General features: G+C 37.9%; 1 long non-coding RNA gene across 1 annotated transcript; it reads left to right on the forward strand.

The window, feature by feature from the left end:
- The first annotated feature begins 2,253 nt into the window (after positions 1-2,253).
- Positions 2,254-15,819, forward strand: LOC141927579 (uncharacterized). Its single transcript, XR_012624528.1, has 3 exons — positions 2,254-2,323; positions 3,983-4,262; positions 15,683-15,819. It is a non-coding gene; the product is annotated as an uncharacterized LOC141927579 (long non-coding RNA).
- Positions 15,820-16,134: the final 315 nt, after the last annotated feature.

Below are 16,134 nucleotides of genomic sequence, written 5' to 3' on the forward strand. Positions count from 1 at the left end.
TGTGGGAAGGAAGGATCACAGCTCAGGAATAGGCTGGGCATTGGGTTCCAGGTGGTGAGCAAGTGCATTGTGAATCACTCGCTTTATACATCCTTTTATTGGTATTATTTTTGTTATTACTTCTCTTCTTCTTCTATTGTTCTATTAAACTGTCCTTATCTCAACCCACCAGTTTTCTTGCTTTGCTCTTCTGATTCCCCCATCCCACTGAGGGGGAGTGAGCGAGCGGCTGCATGGTGCTTAGTTGCCAGCTGGACTTAAACCACGACAGCAATGAAAGACGTCACTGGTTTTCTTTATCTACCTTTACTCTTAGTCAGTATGGATTTGGGCAGTACCTGATTATAGTTCTTATTTCTAACTGTCTTGTGAATATTTCTGGAGGCAGCCACTCTTCTTGTGTAGTTGGTTCCTCAGACTAAAAGTTTCAAGCACTCGAGCTATTGCCAGGGCTGGTTTATTTTCAGATTTCCCCTCTGTGCTGGTTTTGCCTGGGATAATGTTCTTGATAGTAGTATGGGGCTATGTTTTGGATTTGTGCTGGAAACAGTGTTGGTAACACAGGGATGTTTTTGTTACTGCTGGGCAGTGTTTACACAGCCTCAAGGACTTTTCTGCCTCTCACCTCACCAGTGAGTGGGCTGGGGGTGCACAAGAAATTCAGAGGGGACACAGCTGGTGCTAATCCCAACTGACCCAAGGGATATCCTAGACCATACGGTGTCATGCTTAAAATACAAAGCATCTTCTGGGGGAAGAAGGAGGAAGGGAGAGTCATTCAGAGTGATGGCATTTGTCTTCCCAAGTCACCGTTACGCATGATGGAGCCCTGCTGTCCTGGGGATGGCTGAGCACCTGCCTGCCATGGGAAGTGGTGGATGAATTCCTTGTTTTGCTTTGCTTGCATGCATGGCTTTTGCTTTACCTATTAAACTGTCTTCATCTCAACTCACGAGTTTTCTCACTTTTACCCTTTCGAATCTCTCCCCCATCCCGCTGGGGAGAGTGAGTGAGTGGCCACGTGGTGTTTAGTTGCTGGCTGGGGTTAAACCACAACACCCTCATTCTCAGGAAGGAAAACTTGCACATTTTCTTCAAGGGCAACATAACAAGACATCGCTGGATACAGGCTTAGCAAAGGAAGCTCTTCAATACAGAGAATATGTCAGTTCATGATGGAATGTGCTTTGAAACATGTTTTTGATAAAACTAGTTTGCTGCTTTTGATAGCATTCTTACAACAGACCTTATGTGGCTTTTTTTAACCTGATCTTCCTACATGGTGTGATATATGAAGACCAATCAGGATTTTTTGTTTATAAAGCTCTGCTTTATTAAAAGGCAAAGCAAAACAATCTTTACCCTTCTCCATTAAAAAAACAGAGGAAGAAGCAGCTCTGACTTGTTTTATTTCGTGTGATTAGCTGAAGGAGCTGTAGACTGCAGTGCTCCCCAGTCTTGTAGCACCAGCTTAGATTCTGTACAGACTCATCTTACCTGTGTATGGGAAATAGCTAGCTGTGGTGATCTTCGTGGTTTTATCACAGATCTTCTGGCATAATCTTTCCAAAGGGTCAACTTCTGTCCTAGCAAATGACTAGACTAATTCACAGAGTGTACATAAGGATCACCCTGCTGTTCAGAATGTGAAGTCAGAGTTTTTGAGATGTTGTAGTATGCACAAAACACAGGAACCCACAGTTTGATATGCAAATATATGTCTGATAGACTGGGATTCCATTTTTCTTCTTTGATATGGAAAGTTACTTTTAGCTTAAATGATACTATTTATTTACTCACACCCCACTCCACCCCCCCCCCCCAATTTCTGAATGCCTAAGTGGATCATAGAGACATTTTTGCTTCAGTGAAATGGGAGGAGGCATACCTCAAACTGGGGCATTACCAGCCTGCATGCAAATCTCCAACTTATTCTTGGCATTTTTTTATGTGAGAACTAAGAAAAATTAGATATGTTGGAGCATTTCTTCTTTCATTAAGAAAATACACATTCAAATACTTTCAAGGAATTCAATTAAGTATAGACTTAAACTGAAATGTTGCTATTGTATTTTCCTTCCATATTCACCTTTTAATTAGATATAAGAAGTGTTATACATACTTAATCATACCTTATTTTAGTAAGACTATTTTCCAGAGAATTTTTTTTATCACCACTTCTGTAACTTTAAAGCCTGTAAGTCCATCAGGTATTTAGAATACTTAACTTGTTTTTCTGTCTTTTAGTGTCTTAGTAACGTAAGTAAATACCAGCAGATGTACATTTGCACCTTAAGGTGAATAAGGATACAAAGCCAGAAAGGTAAGAGCCAGGAACATAACCCTCTGTGCTTGGTTTTCGCTTGCTCATGCAGTGAACTCATGGAGATTTCATTGCCTGCTTGTACTTTTCAGTCTCACTGTTGTTATTTCATTAGCAAAGGGTTTTTTCCTTCAAAGGTTTACTGTGCTCTGTGTGTTTTTTACAAATTATTATATAGACTGTACCTTTTACAAATAAATACCAAAGTCTAAAAATATAGGTTAGCAATTAAAGAATTAAAAGTGTGGTTTACAGTTTCCTTTTAAGTCTTTCTCCCACTATGTCTGAAAGCTTTTTTGTACCACAGCCAAATTTGGAATAGCTCAATCGCCCATTATAAGTAACAAGTAAGAAATTTGAAAATGGAAAAACTCTGAATAGATTGCAATAGGTCAGACTAGTTGTACCTGGAACCATTATGCAGATAACTGCACGGCCACAACTTCCTCATCTCAGAGCAAACAAAGATTTGGTCAGAACTTCCTTCTGAAGCAGGAAGAAGGATGAGAAAAAGATTTGCAGCAGTCGGTATATGAAGTTCTGTGTCCTTGGAAATTAATAGCTTGTTTTTTTCCAATATTTTTCAAAATAACTGTAATTGGTATTTGGAACAGTAATTTCTCCCTCCAATAGATTAGGGCATTCTTGGTCTTTGTTACAGTATTAGCCATACCCTCACAACTGGTAACGTGGCACTAAAAGGTCAGATCATCAGGTAGACTAAGCAGGTGCTGAGACCTCTGTGGCAACTCTAAGTGCAGTTTGGGGTTTCACTTTGTTCCCTGGGCGCAACAGCCTCGTCATTCGTGTGGTTCAAAGCTGTGACAGACCAGTTACCGGTGTGGATCTGTATATTCCGGCAGAGCCCATGAATGGAAGGGTTCAGTTCAGCTTCCTTTGGATGGCAGCTTACATGCACCAAACTCACCGTGTGACCTGACCTAACATATGGGGAGTCAGAACAGTCAAGGATTTTCTTGAAAAGTACTCTACTACTCTCAACCAATATATTAGTATAGATGCAGTTCTATCATTGTGGATATTCTGTATAACAGTGAGCATGGACAGGGGAGACTGAATTTATTTGGGACATAGCATCCTCTTTCCTTCCCAGCAAACTCTGCAAACTTTATCTAAAAGCTGCCTACTTTTGTTGGTGACAGGGGAGTCCATTTGGGTTTACATCCTTCTTTAGGTAAGGCCAAGCCTTTTACGTTTTATAAACTTTTCAGAAATTTTAAAATTTATTGGATGTGGGTGAATTTCCAGGAGGGCTGTAGAAACAGTTTGGCTTGTGAAATAATTAGTTCTTTTCTACTTTAATATTTTATTTGCCATGGTAGGATGGGACTCTGTTCTTGTTTTGACATTTTATAACTAATTCATTAAGAAATAATGAAAAACCTGTGATATAGGAAGATTCCTTGCTCTAGAAATAGGTATTGTGTCCTAATGGGTTTGAACACCCTCACATAACTACTTACAAATGAGGTGGAAAACAAATTTTGGAAATTGTAACTGCAACATCTAAAAGTTGGATTATATTAAAATACCTTCCATTTTGCAATAAGGGTGATGTGGTCATGCAGTTGAACTATTCTGTTACAGACTTGTTTTTTCTGCAGATATTTCTTGAGCTGTTCTATCTGTTCATTTAAGGATAACATGAGCAAGAATTTGGGCTGCTGTACCTGGAGGCAGAAGCAAGAACTGGGATTCAGAATTGGCCAGGCAGGAAGCAAGACAGGAGGAGTTGTCTTTGATGAAAGCAGAAATCAAGTTGGGCCGTGGTTCAGACTGGAGCTAAAGCAAAGATATGACACTGAATACTGACTGTTTGGCCTCAGGGCCACTCCATCCTACAGAGGTTCCCCTGCAGGAGACCATCTGACTCTCTTTCTGAACACAAGTCTATGCTGATCACTGCACATCATAAAAGGTAATCTTATTTTTTATGTGTTTATCTATATATATATATAGAGAGAGATATATATATATATGACCCGTCAGTGATAAGACATTATGTGACTACTACAGGAGGAAGACTTTGCATTGGAAGGAGAAAGATCTTTTAAAAAATAAATACTTAAGAAGTAGGATAATGGCAACTTTGGACATTGCTTTGAGTCTAATCCTGAAGGAGAGCAGAGACAAAGTGTACGGGAGCTTGTGTCAGGAATCAGCACAGGTGAAAATGCAGAGACCTTGGGTCACCTTGCTTTATAGTTTTTCTTAAACACACTTGTGTGGTGATCGCACCTATTGCTAACTAGGTTAATAAGAGTAGAGAACAGTAATAGGAACATAATCTTACACACTTAATCAAAGGAGAAAGTAAACTAGCGTACCCTTTCAAAAAGTAACACATTGAGGTTTAGGGTGCTGGAAGACATCCAGCAGCAGAGGGGGTTTCTCAGTCTGTTGCAACAATGTGTAATTATCTGCCCAGAGGGTGTGTGTGGTACAGGCACTAATAGAAGTTCATTCTCTGGAGGAGAGAGTGGCTGAAGCAGAGCAGCTAGGAAATTAGAAACTCTTTACAGGGATGTTGTGGATGTGGAGATACTGTATGTGAAGAAATTGTTATCTTCTAATATTAAAAAATCCTCACATATTGTTAGTGAGTCAAAACTAGGTTCCTCCCGATATGGGCCTCTCTGAGACAGAGGTGGCAGTTCCCTTCATTATCCATAACATTCAGTTGTCTGGCTTCAGCTGGTGGCTGCCTCTTTTTCAGGGTTTTCAGGGATCACAAGAGCTGCATTTGTGCCCTCCTTTGCGTTACGAGATTTGGAGAGAGATTTGGGTACAGATTCTGAAATAGGTGATTAAACTAGCAATGTGAGAATGGACTGAAATTGAAGAACACGAGTAGCTCCTGAAGTCTAATAGTTTTTGCCAGGCATGAGCTGGAAACTGAATTTTGACTTTATAGCTGAAGTTGCTTTGAGATAAAAGTCTTTCAATCTTCCGTTAAGAAAATTGGCCCACCAAAAACTCCCTGTCAAAGTCCTTCCCCTCCCCTACCAAGAGTGTGTGATAAATGTTTTAAGTAAAGGGTTTCAAATGATTTTTGCAAAGTCTCATAAATGTTCCATATGTCACTTTCTCTAAAATTATAATCTATTATCTCACTCAAGTGGAATAATAATGCATTGAAAAAACTAAATTTATCCCAGGTGCCCCAGCAGGTTGATTCTTCATTATGTGTTAACGTTAATGGCAATTTTCCATGGAGCATCTGCCAGTTCTAGTGAGCAGAGCTTCCAGAAATTATGTTTTAATTTTAACTAACAGAAGATAGAGTGGAGTTTTTTTAATCAATACCTTCTTTATGTATGTATGTGTATAAACGAGATGGGCATAGATATTATTTCAAGCAACAGTACAAAAATATTTTGATGTAGAAAACAGCACAAGACAATTTTTTAATTAAGGTCTAACTTAGTTGAATAGTTTTATTTCTAAAGTACTGAGTTGGCACTACACTATGGGTAAGGCAATAACAATTATCAACTGAGATACTATACTTGTGTTTTTACATATATGTATATACACATTAGAAATATAATAATACTATACAGTATTAAGGTTTAGTATTAGGATTAAGTTCAATTGCTGTTGAGAAATTTCACTGTGTCACTTTGCTGCGACTTGATGTAAGTGTGTTTCAGTTCTTGTTTCAAGGTAAAAGAGCTGGTGGGGAAAAAAAAATGAAGTAGGATAAAAATTAAAGTTGTCTTCAGTTTTTTGAGCTGTGCTATTCAGCACCATCCACACTGTAGATTTAAATTAATTTCATTAAGGTGTCTGCATGTATGTCTTCACTTTGTCCCATTAATTTAAATTGGCAGTTACAGTATATTTTATAAATACACAAAGGGAAAATAGTAAGTTACAATTGTTTTGAGGACATAAAAATAGAGATTTACTACATTTCTGAGTCCCTTTGGAATCTCTCTTTGGGCTATATCTAAATGGTGATCCGTTCTTTATGCTCTCACATCTGAGTGTGTCTTTGACTGTGTCTTAATTCCATCTCATTTAAGATTTGAGTGTGCAAGGTGGGAGGAAGCAGTTATTCAGTTTGTCCTGATCCTGGATCTATATAGTTATGTGACCAAAATCACAGCAGGTCAAGGCATAATCTTTGTGAGTGTCTCAGCATGCCCTCTGCTTTCCTTGGGATGAAAGTTCATGCTACGGGATCAGTATGTATCTGAATGTTGTTTCCATAGTGAAAAAGTATATTCCAGGAAAGTATTAGTAAAAACTGTATCTTATTTTCATTATATTATTAAAAAATACTATACCTGTATTAAACAATAACATTATAGCAGATAGATTTATGATGCAGATTAAAATCATTTTTTAACTGATGTCCAACCAGTTACCCAGGTAAGGAACAAAAGGAACAGTGGATTTGTGATTGTAATCCAGTGCTGTGCTAACTGCTTTCCAAATACATGGTAACAAACACATTATGTTCCTGATTGTCTTCAGACTAGACAGGCAAAGCAAATTGCAGATTGGAAATATGGTTCTAAGAGAGATGGAGAGCAACGTATGACCAGTTGTATTGATGTGAGACATCAAGTCAGTGGTTACTGTGTGCAAGTAGGGCTTAGTTGCTGATTTTTTTTTCCCCACCTTTGAAAGCTGAGTCATTGAATAGACAAAGGTAAAGGCACCCATAGGTGAACAGTTAAAGTGGTAGCATAGTGTAATACATAAAGTGTAGTGGATAGAGCTAACAGCTGACAGGGATTTGAGGAAGTGTGAGTAAGCAGTTATGGGCAGTAGTGTTTCTGTCTCAGTTTATTTGCAGAATAAATTATAAGTGGAAGACAATAAAACAACTGAAAAATTAAAATACATTTTTAAAAATGATAAAAATATATGATATCTTTTTCTGTGTAATCTAATATATATATGTATATAAAGGTGCATAAAATAAAATTTTAAAAGTTTTTAAAAAGTGACTTGGAGAGGCTCCTGAAGAAAAGGGTATAATGAAGTTACTTGACCAAAATTCAAATTCAGTTCCTGATTGTGTCATTGAAGCATGTTATATTTTCCAGTACTACATTTCTTACACATCTTTCATGTTCAATATCAACTTCTGCTGTGAACCTTGTTTATATTGTAGAATATATAAGCAAACTTTGCTCTTTAAATGACCCAAATAATCAGGAAACTGATGATATAAAACATGTTAAAGATGATCAGAAGAAAAAGTAGAATATATTATTCCCTGTTTGTAAACTTCTATATGTTCTTTTTAATTATAAATGCATATTTGAGTTGAATGTGATTCAACCTGTGATAAATATGTCAGTATTTTCTTCATACATGACCAATTTCCCTCGAAAGTCAGGAAGGCAGTGTAGTTTTGTCTAAGAAATACTTTTGTTTTTTAAAATCTTTTTTTCACATGAATGCAATCCAGACTAGTGAATTTAAGACACATAAAAGAAAATGGTCATTCAGTTTACAGGTATTAACAGTTCAGTTTTCATACTGTCTGAATAGGGGAAGAAAGTGTCTTCACTACAAGATAACAAATACCTTAATGTTTTCAAATACTTACTCTGCTGAAACCCAACACAAAATTTTTGGAAGGCATCCATGACAAACAGATCAGTTCTCTTTTTCCTATTTGCAATATAATTAAATGCATATGATTTTATCCTGTCAAGAAGACAGAGGCCAGTTTGTTCCCGAGTTCTGAGTGTTTATATTTGATACTCAAATGAATCATTGGTTTTGGCTTTTCACAGCCTGGTTGAAAATGATAGATGTCTAGAGCATGTATTTACACAAAAAAACCTGATTCTGTTTCCAGTTCATTCAGTTTTGTTGTGTTTGTCAGGAACCAGACAAAGCAGCAGTATAACCAAAGAGAATCGACTGTGGGAGTATAGAGATTATCGAGATGAGCTGTTTGGGCTAGATCACAGACCAATCATATCTCAGATAATGAAGCTACATTTTAATTCAGATTTCCAAGAGTGGCTGAGAGGATTTTTAGGATAGAACCTGATTGTGGGGAGTACTCTACACAATTAGGCTTCCAGATTCCTGTTTTTGTAAGTTTTTATAGGAAGAATGCTGGAAGAACTTGCAATTTGTACCTCAACTTTGGCTCTTCAGGTGAAAATGCTGAATATGATGTTAGGAGGAGCTATAATGGTAAGAATTATGCATGTGCATGTGGCAGTGGTGGGTTGTCTGGAGGGAATTGTTTTTCTCTTTGGTAGTCCAATTAGTTGTTTTGGAAGGGAGATACTTAACATTTGCATTACTTCTATTGGTCAGTTAAACTGTTCGCTTGTTATAAAATTGCACTATGTAATAGCAACTCTTTGCTGTCAAATTCTAGTTCAGAATTTAATACTTCACAAGACTCAAGAGCTTTAGGGAGAGTCCTACATATAATGTGTAACTAATGGTCTCTGGTTTTTTATTGTTTTGCCAGTATATTTATTTATTTATTTGAGCAATTGTAGGGAAGTCTTTTGGGACCATTAAAACTACAAAGGTCTAGTAATAAGAAGGGTATGGTATGATTACGATAGTGATTGCTTTGTCTCCAAGCTTTCTTTTCAAGCAAAGTTTGAGCTTGTGACATGTTCACATTTATAAATTAAGAAATACACTGTACAGATGCAAATAGAATAACAGCCTTGCTGAAGAACTGGATAGGTATTTAAGGAATACTTAGATTTGTTGATCCTCTGTTGAGTAGAAGGTTCTTATATAGAGGGAAGGCTTAGGATTTCTGAGATATCAAACAGTTCCTTTTACAGTTACTCTAAAATATTGACAGACTTCCAAGGCAGTGTTTGCATTTGTTTGTAGACTGGAAATTGAGTTTAAAATAAGAAAAATCAACATGGAAAAAGTTAACACTTCAAACTCCAAATGATACCATCACAATTACTATGAATTTATCACTTTGTAAACTGTAGAGTGAGAAAATACATTGCAGTGTTTCCCACAAGCAGTATCGCTGCTGTGCTCATGGAGGGGGAACACTGCAATAGCAAATGGGTTTGTGCAGGGACTCCATTGTGTCAGCAAAAGTGTGACTAGTCATGTTGCTTTGCTGAGTTACAACTTTATTGTCTTAAGTTCTAAAATGCTTAATAATACAATGTTTTTATTTGCATAACTGTACCTGACTAGAAAACATCAGCAGCTCTTTTGCAGTCCTGAAGTCGTTACATCTGTAATGCAGAATAGAGTAAACCTAGACTGATCACGTGCTAAAGAATAAAAGGGATGACACTCACATTTAAAAGAAACCAAAACAACCAAATATAAAAGTCAGAAATGTTTTGGCTACATTCTTGTGCAGAATACTTTAAGTCCTGAAAAAGGAGACTGCCATCTTCCAGTGACATCATGAACTAAAGCAACATACGTTCAAAATTCTTTGTTACAGGAGTTTTATGGATACGTAAAGTTCTTACATAGAATAAGCAGCTTAATGGAATACTACCTGAGAATGTTTCTTAGGTTTGAGACACACCTGTTTCTCTAATGTTTCAAAGGTCATTTGGGTTCTCATACAAAAGGTGTAATACTTTTGAAGTATTTTTCCATATGCATTTTGGTATTTCAGCAATGGCCATTTCTTATGAAACTTTCTGTCAAAACCTGGATATGTCAGATGTTTGTATAAATAATCAAACTAAGAGAAAAACTAAGTGTGGTGGGTTGACCCTGGCTGGACACCAGGTGCCCACCAAAGCTGCTCTATAACTCCCCTCCTCAGATGGAGAGGGGAGAGAAAATATAACAAAAGGCTCTTGGGTCAAGATAAGGACAGGGAGAGATCGTTCACCAATTACTGACACAGGCAAAACAGACTCGAGTTGGGGAAAATTAATTTAATTTATTACCAATTAAATTAGAGTTGGATAATGAGAAATAAAACCTAAATCTTAAAACACCTTCCCCCCATCCCTCCCTTCTTCCTGGGACTAACTTTACTCCCGATTTCTCTCCTTCCTCCCCTGCAGCAGCACAGGGGGGCAGGGGATGGCGGTTGTGGTCAGACCCACTGTCTCTGCCGCTCCTTCCTCCTCAGGGGGAGGACTCCTCACACTCTTCCCCTGCTCCAGCCTTGGGTCCATCCCACAGGAGACAGTCCTCCACAGACTTCTCCAATGTGAGTCCTTCCCACAGGCTGCAGATCTTCCCAAACTGCTCCAGCGTGGGTCCCTCCCACGGGGTACAGTCCCTCCAGCAACAGACTGCTCCAGTGTGGGTCCCTTCCATGGGTGCTGTCCTTCAGGCACAGGCTGCTCCAGCGTGGGTCCCCCACGGGGTCACCAGTCCTGCCAGCAAACCTTGCTCCAGCCTGGGCTCCTCTCTCCACGGGGTCACAGATCCTGCCAGGAGCCTGCTCCAGTGTGGGCTTTCACAGGGTCACATCCCCCTGCTCTGGTGTGTGGGGTGCAGGGCACAGCTGCCTCACCATGGGCTGCACCACGGGCTGCAGGGGAACCTCTGCTCTGGCACCTGGAGCACCTCCTCCCCCTCCTTCTTCACTGAGCTGGGTGCCTGCAGAGTTGTTGCTCTCACATATTCTCACTCCTCTGTTCCACTGCAGTTGCGCTGGCACAGTTTATTCTCCCCAGAGGCGCTGCCACCATCACTGATGGGCTCAGCCTTGGCCAGCGGTGGGTCCGTCTTGGAGCCGCCTGGCATTGGCTCTGTCTGTCAGACATGGGGAAGCTTCTGTCAGCTTCTCACAGAAGCCACCCCTGTAGCCCCCCCCACTACCAAAACCTCGTCATGCAAACCCAAAACACTAAGGAAGGAGACTTTCTTATATGAAAGAAACTTCATTCTGCCAGTGGTGTTTTTAGCCCAATTAATATGAGAGATTTTTTAATTTCTCTTTCAATATTCTCTTTTTGTCTTTACTGATGAAGTAATTTTATTTTCCAGACAGTGTTGTGGACAGTACTGTTTGAGTCTAGATGAGCACTCTCTTGAGTTCTTGTTTAGAAAAACTTGATTCCTTAGAGGACATGGTCTAAAATAGAATTAATAGGCTGCAGTCTTGTTGTAACTGCTGAATTCTTCTTCCATGAGGATTTGCAGGGAAGCTGCAATGACTTTAGAAGCAACAGTGCTTTTTTTTCCACCACTTACTAATATAGTATCTAGATACAGTTGCTAATGATTTTGTGTGTGTCAAAGACTATTTGTTTCAGGGGTTTTTTTAATGTTTACCTTGCTTTTTGAAAAGTACATGATTATCCTTGGCTCATTTTCAAACCCCCTGTATTAGTCTTGCATAATAATTAATCACTTCTGTTCTCTGATTTTTGGTCAGTATTTGCAGGCTTCTGTTTGACAATCTTTACCGTAGGTACTCTTTTAAAGTATCATATAATGTGACAGTGATAATAGGTTCTGAACAGGAATAAATGGTGGCAATCCGTTTTGAAAGATTTATAGCACAATGGGAGACGATCTCTACTAATCATGGAGGACCACACTTCAAATAATTTTGTTCACCGGGGGTGACTATTTATTTTCAGTCTTGTAGTGGCTGGAGCTATTTATCATTTTTAAAATGTTTCCATCGTAGTATTGGTCTCCTGCTGTTGATCTGGCAGACTAAATTGAAGACCCCCTGTATTTTTTGCATTTAAACTAAATTCAATAGGAAGGTGGCAGAGAGGATTCTGTAGTCTTCTATGAAAAATAGTATATAGCTAGACCATATTCTTATAAAAAAGTAGTCTTTAAAATTAAGGAGACTTGAGCCTTTAAGACCTATAAAAATGTTCAAAAAAAAAAAAAAAAAAAAGAATGAGAGAATTTATGGAATACATCCTTGATGTACTTGAAATCACTCTGACATTTTTTAACTAAAAATACCAAAATCTCAACCTCTCTGAATGGAGTTTGTTATATAGTGTAAATCAATGCATTTTTACACATCACTAGATCATTCTGCACTCAATGCTCAGAGGTTTCTCAGACCAACTCTTATCAGTGCTTGTGGGAATTAACTCAAGTTCCAAGTACAAAGAGTAGTTCCTAATATGGATGTATCTTTTCCAGGTTGCAAATGCAATTATCCTTTCTGCATCAAGAAGGAAATTCACCAGGGTACCCTGTGCAGATAGCAAGGCACAATCTTTTCAAATCAGTTTAATGAAATGTATTTGTCCCAAATTCCATGTTATTTGTTCAACCCATCTTTGTAGGGAGACACTTCTATTGCCTTTGTTTAAGAGAAAAACCACCCTGTGTAAAGGTTAGTGTATATCTACACATTACACAACATTGAATTTTATTAGCAATACAATTTTTGTACGGCAAAAACACTGATCTGAGTAGTAAGTAATATATGGAGACTAGGAAACACAACATTTAGTTAGTCACTTGAAGTTTTAAAAAATAATTCTCTCTTTTTGTAATTACTAATTTAGTAATCTCAAATTTACACTTCATTGCTAATTGCAACAGTGTTTTCTTTCCCTGGACTTCATTGTCCACACACCAGTAAGTCTACAAAAGCATCAGTTTTCAGGGAGTTACATGCTGCTTGGCATTTTCTGAAAAACTTTCTCTGTTTAGCTCAAATACATTTTATGAATAGCTCACCATAATTTCATGAGCACTTTTTTACATTCAGCTTCACTGGCCACCAATTCAATAATTGAGGTTTTTTAGTTGTTCTTTTATTATTTCTACCAATAAAATAAGTAATGTTACCTTTTCATAACACCATTTCTAGTATTGTCATTCTGTTGCTCAGATGTTGATGGTGATTTTCAGGGTCTGCTAGGTTAACTTATCAGAAAAAGAGAGTGATGCACTAGCTAACTTGTCCTGTGTTCAGTGTACCTGAGACTTGGAACAGAATCAGCAAACAAAATCCCATTTTATCAAATTTCCACCCCTCATCACTGTTCAGTTCTGAGGAAGGTATTCTGTCTGAAGTGTTGATAGTAGTTGAACAGATTTTTTAAAAAGGAAGAAAAAAAGTAAAAAAACCACCCTCCCTGTTACTCAGCAGAACTTTGTTCTTTGTTTTCATAATCTAACAATACATTCAAGCCATTGTAAGCTTAAAAATTACTGATCTGCCAGTTTAAAAGACTGTATAGAATAGTGTGCTGTGATCTCTGAAGTCAGCATCCCCCACACTTTTCCTCCACCATCTAACCTAGGAAGCTTGGAGAATCTCTTTTCCTCAACTGTTCAGACACTCTGTAATGGTTTTTTTATCCATTTTTCAGTTTCCTTTCTTGCGTGGTACATTGGTTCTGTACCTTATCTGAGCCATTTCTGTGATGCTCTATCCATTCTTTCCACCTAGTCTTAGTTTCTTTCTTAGAAATCAGATCGCTTTTAGAATATGTTATGCTTAACTCATATTGTAAAATTTTAATATGTGTTTCTAGATTCTTGCATTCATATGTTACTTGAAGCCAGATCCACAGGATATTTTGTGATTGGGAGGCAGAAATAGAAAACAGTCTGTTGGACAGTAATCAAACACTTTGCTTTCTTTCCTGTCTGTTCAAATGAAGAGCAAAAAGGAACATGCTACATTGTCTACTGAGAAAAATGTACAATAGTCCCAGCCTGTGAAGCGAAGGCTCACAATGCATTGCTATTAAAAGAGAACCCCTATACCTGTGCTACAGAATATAGAGTTTCTGCTATCAGGTAGTAATTCATGACTCCTGCGAAGAATACAGGTTATTAAAAAAAAAAAAGGGGCAAAAAACCCCCCAAAACCCTGATAAAGAATGAAAACATCCAGAAGTCACAATGATGTTACAACTCTAAAGCAAGAAAGAGTTCATATATTTTATATGCTTTTGAATAAAATGCAGTATAGATGATAACATAGTAAACTTGTTTCTAAGCATAGGAGAAAAATTGCAAGATATGTCCAATAAATATTTAAGTGCTTGAGGTATAAAGCAATATGTTGGACAAATAGAAGGCTGTTTTATACATCATAAAATAAGCTTTAAATTTAATCAACACTTGCAAGATACCTGATGTAGTACGTGTAGCAAGTAGGTCAGGTGGTCAGTAGAGAGAAATAAATACTGAAGTTTTATTCCTTTGAATAATTAGCTTGTTGCATTACTTAATGGGAACATCATAGATGATAAGTTGTAAAATAAGGTTTCTATATAATAAAATAGCTTTAACATTCTCAGCTCTTTATAAAGCAGAACCTGTGAATCCTCAGGAAGACTTCATGATACATCTGGGGACAGAGCCTGGTGGATGCTGATGGTTTTGTCTGTCCTCATTCCACTTTCAGGAGTGATATGACACCCCTCTGTCCATACAGCTGCCTTTTGGGTCAAAGCTACTTTCCTTGATACTGTTTTATTTACTCATTCCTAACCCTACACACACTTCTCCCATATCTTGTAAAGTTGCGGTTCATTTCTAAACATCAAAACAACAGCATAGTGTGAGAGTTGACTGATCCAAGGGGAATCAGATCAGTAGAGAGAGAATCCTTGAAACAGAGAAGGAACAGAAAAGTCCAAAATGAAAAATGGCTTTAGAAATTACTACCTAAACCAGAATTTGGAAATCTGGAAAAGAGATGCCTAAGAGGGATATAGAGACAATGATGATACCATTGTTTGGTATAAAGTAGCAATTAGTGAATTATCCTGTACATCCTCTAATCCAATACAGGAATCTACTATTGGCCCCACAAGAAGCAGGATAATGTTCTAGATTGATCTTGGTCTCACACAGTTTGACTCTTCTAGTGATTTGTTCATTACTTGCTCATTCTCATTCTGTTCATTTGTCTTTGTTTAGAAGCTACAGTAACACCAGCAAACAATGTAATTTACACAAACAAATCATGGAGAGGTAAGGGTACAATCAGCATATTGAGTTGAGGTTTCTACATAAGGAGCCTTTTAAAAAAAATGCTTTGATATTATTTACAGAACTGAGAACAGATTATCTCTCAAGATATTTCAGTGTAAAGGTTTTCCAAATGGTTATTGCTCATTTCAAATGAATCTTCGGGTTTTTTATTCAGATTAGGAATCTGAAGTGCCATGTAAATCCAGCGCTTGTAGTTTCTTTAACAGAAAGAAACTACTTTGCTATCTATTTGTGATGTATTCAGAGCAACAGCCTGTTACCCTAGCCATGCTTCCACTTCAGGCACTGGAATTTCTTCTTTTGGCTGTGACTGCATTGCACACCCACCTCTGTGCCAGGTAAGTGCTTGCAACTCAATAGAACTGGAATATTTATTAACAGTCTGTGGAAGGAAATGCTTATTTGTCTTGATAATTCCATCAGATATATCTTTTGTCCCTGCTACAGATTCAGAACTGTGAATGAGGGATCTGAATGGTACCTCTACTCTTGGGACAGGACAGAGGATATTTAAAATATACGTGCAGATCCAGTGGTCAGGATCTAGATCTTGGGTTCATCGGATATGTGGGTAGAGAGAGAAGACTGTCCGTATGTGAACAAGGCAGGTAAAACTAGTAAAAATTGTAATGAATAATAATTCCATTTGCTCTCTGTCACATCACAATGTTATAAACAAGGTACTGTGCGTAGATCATGGTGCTATGCTAGTGTTAGCCATGGATAGCCAAGGAAATAGTAACTCTGCTTTGTGGCATCCAAGCATAGAAGTAAATGTCTGAACTATGAAACAGTGACACGCAGCAAGAAGCATGTTGCTTGGGTTGCCTAGCAATAATTCATTATGGCTACTAATAGAATGATAGGTTTGCTATGAAGAGCTTTTAGGAAAGTGAGGT

Source organism: Strix aluco, chromosome 10 (assembly GCF_031877795.1).
Source record: "Strix aluco isolate bStrAlu1 chromosome 10, bStrAlu1.hap1, whole genome shotgun sequence".
NCBI classification, from domain to species: Eukaryota; Metazoa; Chordata; class Aves; order Strigiformes; family Strigidae; genus Strix; species Strix aluco.